The sequence below is a fragment of the Hippopotamus amphibius genome, chromosome 9, assembly GCF_030028045.1.
Source record: "Hippopotamus amphibius kiboko isolate mHipAmp2 chromosome 9, mHipAmp2.hap2, whole genome shotgun sequence".
In the NCBI taxonomy this organism is placed as follows: domain Eukaryota; kingdom Metazoa; phylum Chordata; class Mammalia; order Artiodactyla; family Hippopotamidae; genus Hippopotamus; species Hippopotamus amphibius.
This window is the reverse complement of record NC_080194.1, coordinates 111,305,863-111,318,993: the sequence shown is the minus strand read 5'-3', so window position 1 is coordinate 111,318,993 and position 13,131 is coordinate 111,305,863. Positions and strand designations below refer to the sequence as shown.

Here is a 13,131-nt window from a genome sequence, read left to right as displayed (position 1 = left end):
TGCTGTAAATGGGCTTTCTCTAGTTGTGGTGAGTGGGGGCCACTCTTCATTGTGGTGCGTGGGCTCCTCATTGTGGTGGCCTCTCTTGTTGCAGAGCACAGGCTCTAGGCACATGGGCTTCAGTAGTTGCAGCACATGGGCTCAATAGTTGCAGCTCATGGGCTCCAGAGCACAGGCTCAGTAGTTGTGGCGCATGGGCTTAGTTGCTCTGTGGTATGTGGGATCCTCCTGGAGCAGGGCTCGAACCTGGGTCCCCTGCATTGGCAGGCGGATTCTTAACCACTGTGCCACCTAGGAGGTCCCCCCATTCACTCTTTTTTTCTACAGCAGGAAACTGATGCCCATTCATGCTTTTGAAAATCTCTCGTGCCTACTGTACTGTACTTTTCTGATTCTAGTAAAGTTGGCTAGTGAAAATAAGAGCATTACCAGAAAGTCCAGCTTTGAAAATCCCCCAGTGGCCTTTCTTTCTTTACCCATTTCAAAAATTTGAAGTTCTCTTTGAACCAGGATAGCTTAAAAAAAATTTTTTTTCTAGAGAGATCCCAAGCATTGGTTGACTATATTTAGATGACCTTTAAAGATCCTGCATTAAATTTGTAAGGTTTTCACAACGTGACTTCGCCTCTAGAGAATCTGTTATAATTTGTCTCACTCTGTCCATTCCTCTGTGGTCCTTTGCAGTGCGGTGATCTTGTCATTGCCATTTGCTACACTGCATGCAAAGCATTTCTGAATTCTAATAGTGGAATTTTTTTTTAATGGATGATTAGTTTTTAATATCTCTGTAGAACAGTTTTGTCATTTAGAAGTGATATTTAAACTAAACATAAACATAAAATAGTTTCTCCTGTTGATGAGAAGTAGGTTCTTTAAGTGGATGGGAGAGTAGATGGGAGTAGAAAGTTCAGTGAGTGCCTCTGACTTTGAACAAAGGAAAGATAAAAAAAGACTCACAAGAAGATAAATAAGTCAGCACCTTCCAGTTCCAAGGCTGAGCTAGAGGGAAAGAGAGAGAACTGCAGATAGTCGGCAAAAGGAGGGTCAACCTGTCTGTGTGCTTTGGAGGGGATGGCTGGGATAAGGAGATACAGTCAGCCTTCTGCTTCTGGGTTTCCATCCTAGCAGCTTAAATATAACCGTGGTCCTGTCAGTCTGCAAACTTGTAAGACCATGATGAATCCAATACACTTTGATCATTTTAGTTCAGAAACAGTGAAGTCCTTTCTACATATTGGTGATATCACTGCCTGTGGAAATCAAGTGGTAGGTTATGTGCACAGCTTGCAAAATCCACATAGCATTGTTTTTAAACTTAATTCCTTATTTTTTTGAAAATAGACTTTATGGTTTAGTACAGTTTGAAATTTACAGAAAAATTGAGAAGATAGTACAGAGAACTACTGTGTACCCTGGATTTGCCTGTTATTAACATCTTACATTGGTATATAGTACGTGTTACAATGAATGAACTAATATTGATACATTATTATTAACTGAAGTCTATAGTTTAGATTCCTTAGGTTTTACTTTTTGTTTTTACTTTTTTTTTTTCACTTTACTGTTATTTTTAATTTGGTTGTGCTGGGTCTTAGTTGTGGCTCACAGGCCTCTTAGTTGTGGCATGCAGGCTCCTTAATTGAGGCATGCAGGCTCCTTAATTGAGGCATGCAGGCTCCTTAGTTGTGGCAAATGAACTCTTAGTTGCAACATGCATGTGGGATCTAGTTCCCTCAAGTCCCTCCTTAGGTTTCACTTAATGGCCTTTTTTTTTGTTCTAGGATCCCATCCAGGATAACACATTACATTTAGTTGTCATGTCTCTTTAGGCTCCACTTCGCTATGGCACTTTCTCAGACTTTCCTTAATTTGATGACCTTGACAACGTTGAGAAGTACTCAGGAGGTGTTTTGTAGGATGCACCACTACTGAAATCTGTCCAGTGTTTTTCTCATAAGACTTGCCTTATGGGTTCTTGGGAGGAAGATCACAGAGGTAGAGTGCCATTTTCGTCACATCATATCAAGCTCCCGTGATTTTGACCTTGATCAGTAAGCTGTGGTCGTGTTTGTCAGGTTTCTCCACTGTAAAATTATTCTTCCCCTCTCCCTTTTCTGTAGGAAAATCCTTCCCCCTCTCTCCTTTGGAAGGAAGTCTCCATATTCAGCCCATATCTAAGGATTGAGAGTTACACTCCACATCCTTGAGGGTGCGATATCTGCATAAATTATTTGGAATTCTTCTGCACAGTTTTGTCTCTTCTTCCCATTTATTAATTATTCAATCATTTTTATATCAGTATATTCTCATTTATTTTATAACTTTGGGTTATAATCCAATTCAACTTTATTACTTTTGCCCCAAATGCTCTAGCTTTGGCCATTAGGAGCTCTTTTAGTTGACTCCTGTGTTTCTTTTATATACCCCCATCAGTGTGTGTGAGGAGAGAGGGGTGGGGGAGCTGTTTTTGTTCCTTTTGAGCACTTTCATTTCTGGCACTACAAGAAGCTCCAGGCTCATCTTGTATATTTCCTGCCCCAGTCCTAGAATCAGCCATTTCTCTCAGGAGCTGTGGTTTCTTTTATTGGAGAACGGTGTTAGAGACCAAGATCTGGGTGAAGGTGTGCTTGTTGCTACTAGGGTATTGTTTGTTTTAGGCCCTCTAAGATGACAGAGCAAAGAAATATATGTGTATATACTAACCTTTGCATATACACATATAGGTGAATATTTCTGTGTGTACCATTTGTATCTATATTAAGCTAAATGTACTGATGTCTCAAACTCTAATCCATTACCACATGACTCGTTCTAGTCTCCTCTCCTTGCTTATTTGTAAATTCACACTCCAACAGTGAGACTCTAATCCTGGCTCATATTATCAGTCATCTATTTACTTAATTGTTCAATTCCAGTATATGTAAACTATGTAGCAGTATCAGAATTTTCAACCGTAGAATACAATGTTTATGTGTAGTTTCTTTTGCCTTTGGTCTTACAGGCTCCACTTATTTTCAGAATTACTTAGGTCAGTATGCTTTCTACTCCCTCTCCTTCATTTAAGTTATTTCACACATTTGTAATTTAGTTAGATTCTCTTGTCACAGTCTGTACCTATTCCTGGGTTCCCCTGACCTCCTAAATGATTTTTTAAACTTGCATACTTTAAGGTTCAGTATTTGTGCTTTAAAGTTTTATAGGTTTTGAAAAGCGTATGATGTCATGGAAACATAAATGAACATTTTTTCTTATGCTTGTTTGCCATCTGTACATCTTTGGTAAGGTGGTCAGATCTTTTGCCCATTTTTTTTTTTTCAGCTCTTTATTGGAGTATAATTGCTTTACACTCTTGTGCCAGTTTTTGCTGTACAACAAAGTGAATCAGCTGTATTTATACATATATCTCCATATCCCCTCCCTCCAGCGACTCCTTCCCACCTTCCTTATCCCAGCCCGCTAAGTCATCACCCATCATCGAGTTGATCTCCCTGTGTTATGCAGCAGCTTCCCACTAGCTATCTGTTTTACATTTGGTAGTGTATATACGTCAACGCTACTCTCTCACTTCGTCCCGGTGTCCATGTTTTAATTGGACTGGTTGTTTTGTTATTGTATTGTTATTTGTTATTGTTTTGTTATTGTTGAGTTTTAAGAGTTTTTAAAATATATTTTGAATGCAAGTCATTTATCAGATATGTTTTGCAAGTATCTTCTCCCAGTCTACATGACTTGACTCTTCATTCTGTTACCTGTGCCTTTCTCAGAGCAAATGTTTCTCATTTTAATAAAGTCCAGCTTATCAGTTCGTCTTTCATAGTTCATGTCATCAGCAAATAGAGACAGTTTACTTCTTCCTTTCCAGTTTTGATAGCTTTTATTTTTTTCTTGTCTGATTGCTCTCCCTAGGACTTCTGGTACTGTGCTGAGTAGGAGTGGTGAGAATAAGCATCCTTGTTTTGTTCCTGAGCTTATAGGAAAACCTTTCTGCCTTTTACCATTGAGTATGGGCTTATCTTATATGGCCTTTATTATGTTGAGATATATTTCTTCTGTGCCTAATTTGTTGAGTTTCTATCATGAAAAGATGCTGAATTTTATCAAATGCTTTTTCTGTGTCTTTTGAGATGATCTTACAACTTTCAAAATGTACCTTAGACCTAAACATAAAATATAACTCTACAAAATTTCTAGAAGGTAACAAAGGACATTATTCCCTTCCTCCCTTCCTCTCTTATGACTTCTTTTGCTTCTTCATTTTCAAACCACTTGTTATGGCTGCTGTACCCCCAGCTTAGCTCAAGCATCCAACACCACTTGATTCAATCTCAAGTGCCCAATTCTCAAGAGAAGACTTGCCTGTGTATAAAATCATATCGTCTTTGAACAGAGATAATTTTACTTCTTCATTTCTTATTTGGATTTTTTTCCCCTTTTTCTTGCCTAATTGCTCTGGTTAGCACTTTTATGTATGTATGTATGTCTGTTGTTCTAGTTGATTTATTGTGTTGTTCAAGTGCTTTGTTTCTGTAGTTATCTTCTGTTTGGTTGTTCTATCCATTATTGAGTATGAGATGTTAAGTCTCCAACTATTGCTATAGAAGTGTCTGTTCCTCCCTTCAGTTCTGTCAGTATCTGCTTCATTGGTTTTGATGCTCTGTGCTTAGGTACGTAAATGTTTATAATTGTTTGTCTTGCTGTATTGAACCTTTTACTGATATATAATGTCCTTCTTTGTCTCTTGTAACCTTTTTGATTTGACCTCTATTTTGTGTGACATTAGTATAGCCACTTCTACTTCCTTTTGGTTACTATTTGCATGGAATAGCTTTTTTCATCCTTTCACTTTCAACCTATTTGTGTCATTGGTTATAAAGTAAAAGCTCTTGTGAACAGCATATAGTTGGATTATGGGTTTTTTAATCCGTTTTTCTAATCTTCATTTTTTGATCAGAGTTTAATCCATTTACACCTCTGTGATCAGAAGCAGCAATTAGTGGTTAGAAGACAGCTCCCCATTGTTTGGAGGACAAGGGTCCTCAGTGCCCACTCTGTCTCCCACAGGTTGCATGCAGGCTAGCCCAGGAACGTGTTTACAGCTGCCTGCGGTGGGCATGGGGAGTGAGGGGTGGGTAGCTACTGCCTGTCCAAACTGAAATTGACTGAAATTAACTGCAATTTACAGTCCAAACCTTCCCCTCAAAGTTGCAAACCTTCAGTAGACCTCAGAGTTCCAAAATAGTTATGTCAGACAAGATTCTGCCAGTATAATTTTTGTCCGGATTGAGAGAAGTCTTCTAGTGCTTCCAATTCCACCATCTTCCAGAATCCCATCTTATTATATTTAAAAGTTTACACTTAGTTTAATTCTGAAGTTAATTGACATTGCTGTCCTCCTTCAGCACAATACAGGGACTTTCCTGTATTGTTTCCTGCAATTAACGCATGTTTGATGGACCCATGTAAATCCCACTTGCGCCCTAGTTGTTCCTGCTGGGTGCAGTTTCCATCTCACTGATGTAAGTGATGAACTTAGTGTTTTTTTCCCCTGAAACATCTTTATTTCACTTTTGCTCTTGAGTGATAGATTATCAGGGTAGAGAACTCTAAGTTGAGGTATTTCCTTCCAGCACTTTGAAGATATCATTTTGCTGTCTTCCAGCATACGTAATCTTTCATTATCTTCTAGCATCTTTCATCATCAATGAGATGTCTGGTGTCATTCCTTAGTTTTAGTGTCTGCTGATAAACTCAGCAACCAGTAACATTTATTAAGTTCACTTTGATAACACTGTGCACGCATTAATGTATTCAGTCCTTCCCAAAATCTTAATGAGTCATAAATAGTATTTTTCCTTATATTCCAAAGGAATAATCTCAAACTAAGAGAGTACAAATCTTGTCCAAGGATAAATAGGGCACAGTTAGAATTCAATTCCATATCTTTCAAAATACAAAGCTTACTTTGGACCAGTGCATTATATTCTCTCTCTCAAGTACACAGAGCAGTCATACAGGGTGGGGAAAGGGAAGTAGCCCTTGGAGACAAAGTGCAGATTCCCGTCCCCTACTCACCAAGCAGCATCTCCTTAATCTCCTCCAAGACCATCATCACTGAGAAAGTTTTGGCTGAAGTTGAGGCCCTGTAGGTAATTAAGCACTGATCAGAGGCCTCCCTCTTGGATATATAAACTTAGAGTCTGTCAAGGGAGGGGCTGAAGAGCTGTCACCTCCCACACCTTCCGCTCTTGGAATAAGAAGGGAACTGTATGTCTCCGTTAGGGTTTAATGCAGTGTTTTCCTAACAAACTCTAATGACTGAATATTTTCCCCGCTGTGTTACATGTGGAACTCATTCTTATCGGAGGCCTGATCGTTCCCTGTAATTACTTTCAGAAAAATGTCAAAGAAAATCGGCAATTTGGTGACACTACTGAGAAGACTTAGCTCTATTCCAGCAGAATCGGGGATTAAGATTGAAACTCCAGAAACTGATTTTCCAGATAAAAATTTTTTAATTGCACTTGGCTGTATCTAGAATTCAATCGCATTGTTGTATTTTTGCCTTTCAAAATTGTTCCCCAAGCAGCTCTCCCACAGGAACGCTACTTATCACCAGTAAACTCAGAAAAAGGGGGCAACTCCGCTCAACATCTCACTGTCGCAGGCAGTCAGGTGCACTTTGAAGTCTGTCTTTGGGATCTTTGCTTCCTCTTACCCAAAGAACAAACAATGCAGTTGTAGCTACAACAGGTGAGAACAAAATTCATAAATCTGGGAAATACAAAATGTGTTACTGTAGTACTCTGTTTTTTTGTATTCCAAAGTTACTCTCCCTGTAACTACCTAGGACTCCCTCTACCCATTCCCAGTTAACGTGTACTTCTGAGTTCTGAGAAGGTCTGGCAGAGCCCCTCTTCTGTCCTTTAACCAGTACTTTTCTAGTTGTTTGGTTCCAAAGTATTACTGTATGTTTGGAGGAGCCAATTACAAAATAATTGATACTAAGATCACATAAAAGCCCTTCTGAAGAGTGTGAAAATGAGAATGGTATGTGTGGTTCTTATTTCTGTATTATTCTACTTTGTTCTCTATATGTGGACTTTGAGGTCTCGTTATCCAATAAAGGATTAATTTTACCCAAAGAAAGGGCTGACATTTGTCCTCTGCTTCCAGGAGGTGATTTCTAAGCTCTTGGGATGTCCTGCCTGGTAAGAGTGTCTTTGCTTATCTGGGGGCACATTGGGCCACACTAGATCATCTATACTGAGCATGTGATTTGGGGTGGAGGCTTTGGGCTCCACAGTACCTCCTTGACCTCCAGAGAGGCTGCACACTAAGGTCAGCCACTCAGCAAGCAGCCAAGTCTAGGTGCCCAAACCCCATTAAAATCCCTGGACACCAAGGCTCAGGTGAGCTCCCCAGGTTGGCAGCACTCCACGCCTGTTGTCAGACATCGCTCTGGGTGCAGGTAGCACATTCCAAGACTCTGTCGGGAGGGGACAACTGGAAGCTCCGTGCGTGGAACTCTCCTAGACTCTACCATGTGCCTCTTCCCATGGCTGATTTTAATCCCTATCCTCATGCTCTGAGAAGCTGTGCTATGAGTATAACAGCTTTCAATGAATTCTGTGGGTCTTTGTAGTGAAATGTCAAACCCGAAGGTGGGCTTGGGAACCCCTGAATTTGCAATTGGTGGCAGAAGTGGGAGTGGTCTTGGGGGGCCCCTGAACTTTGTACTGGTATATCTGTTTTCAAATCCCAGCCTCACCGTTTTTCATTTTTCTTATCTGATAAGAAGGGGTAACTCTGTTTACAGGGTTATTGTGATGGCTAAATAAAGTGACATATGTAAAGCATCTAGTATAGTGCCTTGCCTGTAGCAATCTCTTAATAAAGGATCTTTCCTAAAGGTGCTGATCATTTGACTTTTTTAATAAAGAATACTGCAGTGTCATGTGGAAGAATATTTGTACAAAATAGCCACAGTGGTGATTGCTTGCTTGGTTTTCTCTGTTTGCTCGCTTGCTGTTTACTTTGTATTATGGCAGATGAGGATTAAATTTTCTTCTGCCTTTTCTCATCACACACTTTCCTATTCTTCCACCTTCTCAGTGTACATCTGCTGTAATTTTATGCGTTATTGTGGCCATATGACTAGTGTTCACTGTTGAGCAGCGCATTCTTTTATGATTGCCGTTTGTTTCTGGCAAACCAACTTTTTGGTTTCCCTGGAGTTAATATTTATCTTTTTTTTTATCTTTTTGTCTAATCTCTGTTCTTGAACTAAATCAAATCTTCAACTCTCTGCCGTCGTCTGTTTCTCTTTTCAGATGTTCAGGTGTGTTGAATTTTCTGTCAGGTTCATCTTTGTAAAGGAGTCTCTCCAGAGGCACTTTCTGACCCACCTGCATTGGATACACAGCTGTCCTACTGGAGTTTCTTTTAGCTCTTTCCTGTGTGAGGTATTGTGTTCCTGGTTTTTCAGATCTCTTTTTTATTTACTCCCTCATTCACATGAAACATCCTCTAGTAGATTCCTGAGAAAGGGTATGTGGGTGGTGCAATTTATGGAGACCTTGAATTTCTTAAAATATTTTTATTCTTCCTGCACACTTGATTGATAGTTTTGCTGGATATAGAATTCTAAGTTGGAAATCATTTTCCCCATACAATTGGAGCCACTGTCTTTAAGCTTTCAGTATAACGGTTGAGAACTCTGAAGGCCTTCTGATTGATTCTTAATCCTTTATACAAGACCTTTATTTCCTTGTTAGATTTCCCTTTGTCTCCATTGTTTTCCCTCCGTGAAATTTCACTGAGATGAGCCTCAGACAGTATGTCTATTTTCATCCATTATGGATCCCTTCAATCTAGAAACTCATAGCCTTCACTTCTCAAAATTTTTCCAGAATTATTTCATTGAGGTACCTCCATCCTCTTTCTTCTCCTTTCTTTCAGGAACTCCTTTTATTTTAAAATTGGGTCTCTTGGACTAAACCTTAAAAATTCTTTTTTATATTTTTCTCCTATTTTCTTTAAAAAAATTTTTTTTTTCTCTCCTATTTTCTATCTTTCTTTTGCTCTACATTCTAGGAAACTTTTAAAATTTTATTTCTTAACTTTCTCAAGAGTCTTTCATTTTTATTTCTATAATTTTAAAATCTAAAGTCTTTTTCATTCTTTGAGTATTTCTTTTTATAGCGTAACTTTTAAAAAATGAATACAGTAATCTCTTGTTTCTCTGAGGATAATTGTTTTAGTTTAGCTGTTTGGATTTTTATTTTGTCATTTCCTCTTCTGTTTACTCTGTTACTCTTTATTTTTATCTCTCTTCCATGTTAGAAGTTTTCCTCAGATGGTCATAAGTTGTCTGCTCATATTTAAGTGGGAGACTAAAAAGCATATTGAGACTCCAAAATGTGTAGACTGCGCTTGATTTTATCTTAGAGAAATCTACCTGGGCCATTTACTTAGGGAACCCAAGTCTTCATGGCCACCAGAGATCAGGAAGCAGGGAGCAGGGCTGTTCTGATCCCTCATTTTCAGTATGACAGTCCTATTCTCCAATGTACCTGCTGTCCCATAGTCCATAGATTTCCTGTTGTATTGTCTTCCTAGAATAAACCTCTTGTCTTCTGTTGGGGAGTGGGGTGGGTAGGTTTGTTAGGTGCTCAGCTGTGTGTATGTCCAGGGGGTCAGAAACTTGAAATTCTAAGTTTCTTTCTTTTTCTTTTTTTTTAAGAACTTTTATTGAGATATAATTGACATACAGTAAACTGCATGTATTTAAAGTGTACAATTTGATTTTTTTTTCTTATTCTAAGAGTTTCTTAATAAGAATGTAAACCAATCTTTGGGTTTTTTGCCGGGGTTGGGGGGCAGTTGGGGCCTTTTCTACCCCCACTTCCAGGGATGGCTGGTGCTACCAGTTGGGGGCCTCTGGGGAATTCTGAAGCATAAATTGTGTTGAATCTTGGATTTTTCCATTTGCTAGTTTAGGATTCAGCTGTCTTGGGTCTGCTAAGCCAGCTATTGCTTACTTGTCATCTTTTAAGCTTCTAAAAGTTTAATACTGTGTTCTCTTCTCCTGACCTCATTGTTTTTATAGGTTATATATATTTTAGAGATGCTTTTACAGTCGTTTTAGTGAGATTTTAAGAAGAAATGAAGTAAATGCCTGTGTTTAATCTGACATCTTTAATCAAATCTTATTAAATATTTAAAATAATAAAGGAACTATTTGTCTGTTTAATGAAATTTTCCAAGTGTGAAAGATGAGAAAGTAATGAGAACAAGGCCCTTGTACCACAGTTTGATTGTTCTAGGCAGTGGGAGACCGTAGAACTGGCTGAATTGGCCAATAAGACCACACACACATCCTCAGCAGCCTGGCATTGTCTAGTCAGTCCATACCGTGCTGCACTTGTGGTGTATTTTTGAGATCATCTGTGACCTTTTGAGTTTACTTGTAATTCTGCGTAGATTTGTCTCTTCCCTCACTGTTGGATTTGAGAAATTCTTGAGGCAGGGTGACTTCACGTCTCAGCATGCTTAACCTCAAATTTTGTGATTTGGGGTTTCATTCCTGTGTTTATGCAGCTCTGTCTTTCAGCTTTATTTTTGTGCCAATCATACTAGAATTTGCCCTTTTAGCTTCTGCCTTTTGCATGGAACACTTTGACTTTTTCTGAGCTATTATTCAGTGTGATTATTCTCAGATTGTCTTGAGAGGGGGGCATGTGTAGATGCAGTTTTGTCTTAGGGGTCTTATAGCTCAGCGTTAATTTAAAAGTAACCGATTATAGACTGAGGCTTTGTGTCCCTTCAAAATTCCTATGTTGGAATCTTAAAACCGACCCCCCACCCCCACCCCCGCCCAAACCAATATAGCCACATTTGGGATGGGGTCTCTTTAAGGAAGCAATGAAGTAGTGAAGGTTAAATGAGGTCATACGGTTGAGGCCCTGATCTGATGGTGTCCTTGTAAATAAAGACACCAGAGTGCCCCCACCCCATCCCCTGCTTGTGCATATACTGAGAAGATGCCACATGAAGCCATGGTGAGAAGGGGGCTGTCTGCTGGAACCTTCTTCACCTTAGACTTCTAGCATCTAGAACTGTGAGAAAATTAACTTTTGTGGTTAAAGACACCCACAGCCAGGCAAACTAATACACCAACTTTCTGTCACATTTACTTGGTCTTCTAGTCTGTGTCTTTAGACATTGGCAGTCAGAGTTGTCAGTTGTCAGATACTAGTTTATAGTTGTCATATCTGTGCAACTAGTTTCTTCCATTTTAAGCCAGGGTAGGGCTTTGTAGTTAGAAGAGACCGGATCTTCAAACTACGTTAGAAGTTGGGAAATCAATGCAGTGGGTTGCAGCCAGCAGTTTTTTAAATGAAATACATTGCCTATAGTTTTGTGAAAGTTGTGCTTCCAGAGTATGTGCGTGTGAATGTGTGTACTAGATCAAGATATAAAATGTGTTTCTTACTGTCGATTATGGCAAAAAAAACCCCCAAAGATTTAAAATCTATTGCTCTAGTCCCAGCTAATCTTTTAGTCCCTCTTAGAATATCCATGGCAAGTGATTATCGTTAGAGTTTGAGGGAAAACGAAGACAGGATTGTGGACCCTAAGGGTTCACAGTTCAGACCTAGAGCTCTAAACCCAAAAAGGGAAAGACACAGGGGAGAGGAGAACATGGTATCTGTTTAACTCAGCAAGCGAAGCAGGGAGCCCTCCAGAGGACTCTTCTAGGCAGGACCAAACTCCTGGGGGCTGGATATGACTCACCACCTTTCTCTGCACTCCCAGCGACTCACTGCACACACCGTGTTATATGATAGCTAGCTTTTAAGTGTCTGTGTTGGGGCCAAGTCCGTGGTTGGCAGTCCGTAAATGTCAGCAGGAGGGAGGAACGAAAGGTAGGCATCGTTATCCACCTTGTCCTCCTGTCCTCCGAGTTCATGACGTGTTTACTCCCGCGCTGGTTGGGAAGTCAGCCCACTTCCAGTCACATTGTGCCCACAGTCATGGGTACACTGTGAACACAGTCCACACTATTTTGTGGAGCCAATAGCAACAAAATTCCATCCTGTCTCTCAAGATGTCAGGAGAACAGGTGGAAATGTTTTCTTTGTATGGACTTCTAGCTTTGTTAAGAGAGGTAAGGAGGAAGAGGTTATAATAAGTCAGGAATAGTCATGAAACCAGCAGTCTTGGCAGGATGGGAGGGCATGGGGGACGTGGCTATGGAAGCAAGTATGATGCGAGTTCAGGGTACAGCGAAGTCCTGTGGCGGGGGACTGTCCTGGTCGTCTAAAGGGATTCACGAGGACTTCCCAGAGCCAAGGACATTCATGAAGAGATTTGAGGCTTAAGTAGGTGTTAATCAGACAGAGGGAACAGCGTGGGAGTCACTGAGGGGCTGGGTAGCTCATGAGCAGCCTCCAGTTGGAGATGTGACATGTGGACAGCATGTCCTAGGTCGTGGGGCTCCATCCTGCGTGCACATCGCCATCTCAGGCAGTCTGCACGAGCTGGAAGCAGCTGGGACTGGAGTCAGTCAATCGGTCAGCTGGCCGACTGTTGCCAAGTCCTAGAAGTGAGCGCCTGCCTTAGGGCAGCACTGGGACGTGGCCGTGGAAATGCAGCGAAGCAAGAATCCATGAGGCCTGACCATGCTTGGGGTGTAAGGGGCCAGGGAAGGGAGGGGCACCTTTGACGCTAGTTTTGAGGTTCAGCACCTGGGGGTGACAGTGATTACTTTCCAAATAGTAGAGAACATATAAGAGCAGTCAGCCTCGGGAGGGAAAATGATGGGGAGGTGAGGATTTTCCACCTTGAGTGGTAGAATTCATAGGAGCTCTTAGAGCAGCTTATCAAGCAATGGTCTTATTAGAAGGAAATGTCTCATGATTCACAGGTAGACTAAACTTTTCCATTTATTTGGCTTTTTTTCCGCCTTAGAAAGTTCCAAACTGTTGGGTAAAAAATGAGATGTTATTTTAAATTCAGCATGTTTTCATATTCTAAATCCAGGAACCTATATATTTTCAATATTTTTCTCAGCTAGAACATGAAATTGTTACTTACCTTGGTTCATAATCAGGTTTTTTAAAAAGAGGG

At 40.2% G+C, this 13,131-nt stretch overlaps 1 protein-coding gene across 2 annotated transcripts in view; it reads left to right on the top strand.

Annotated features, from left to right (window-relative positions):
- LOC130861656 (S-adenosyl-L-methionine-dependent tRNA 4-demethylwyosine synthase TYW1) overlaps positions 1-13,131 on the top strand; it is a 179,959-nt gene that overhangs the window by 139,565 nt on the left and 27,263 nt on the right. The gene's annotated exons all lie outside the window — the stretch shown is intronic.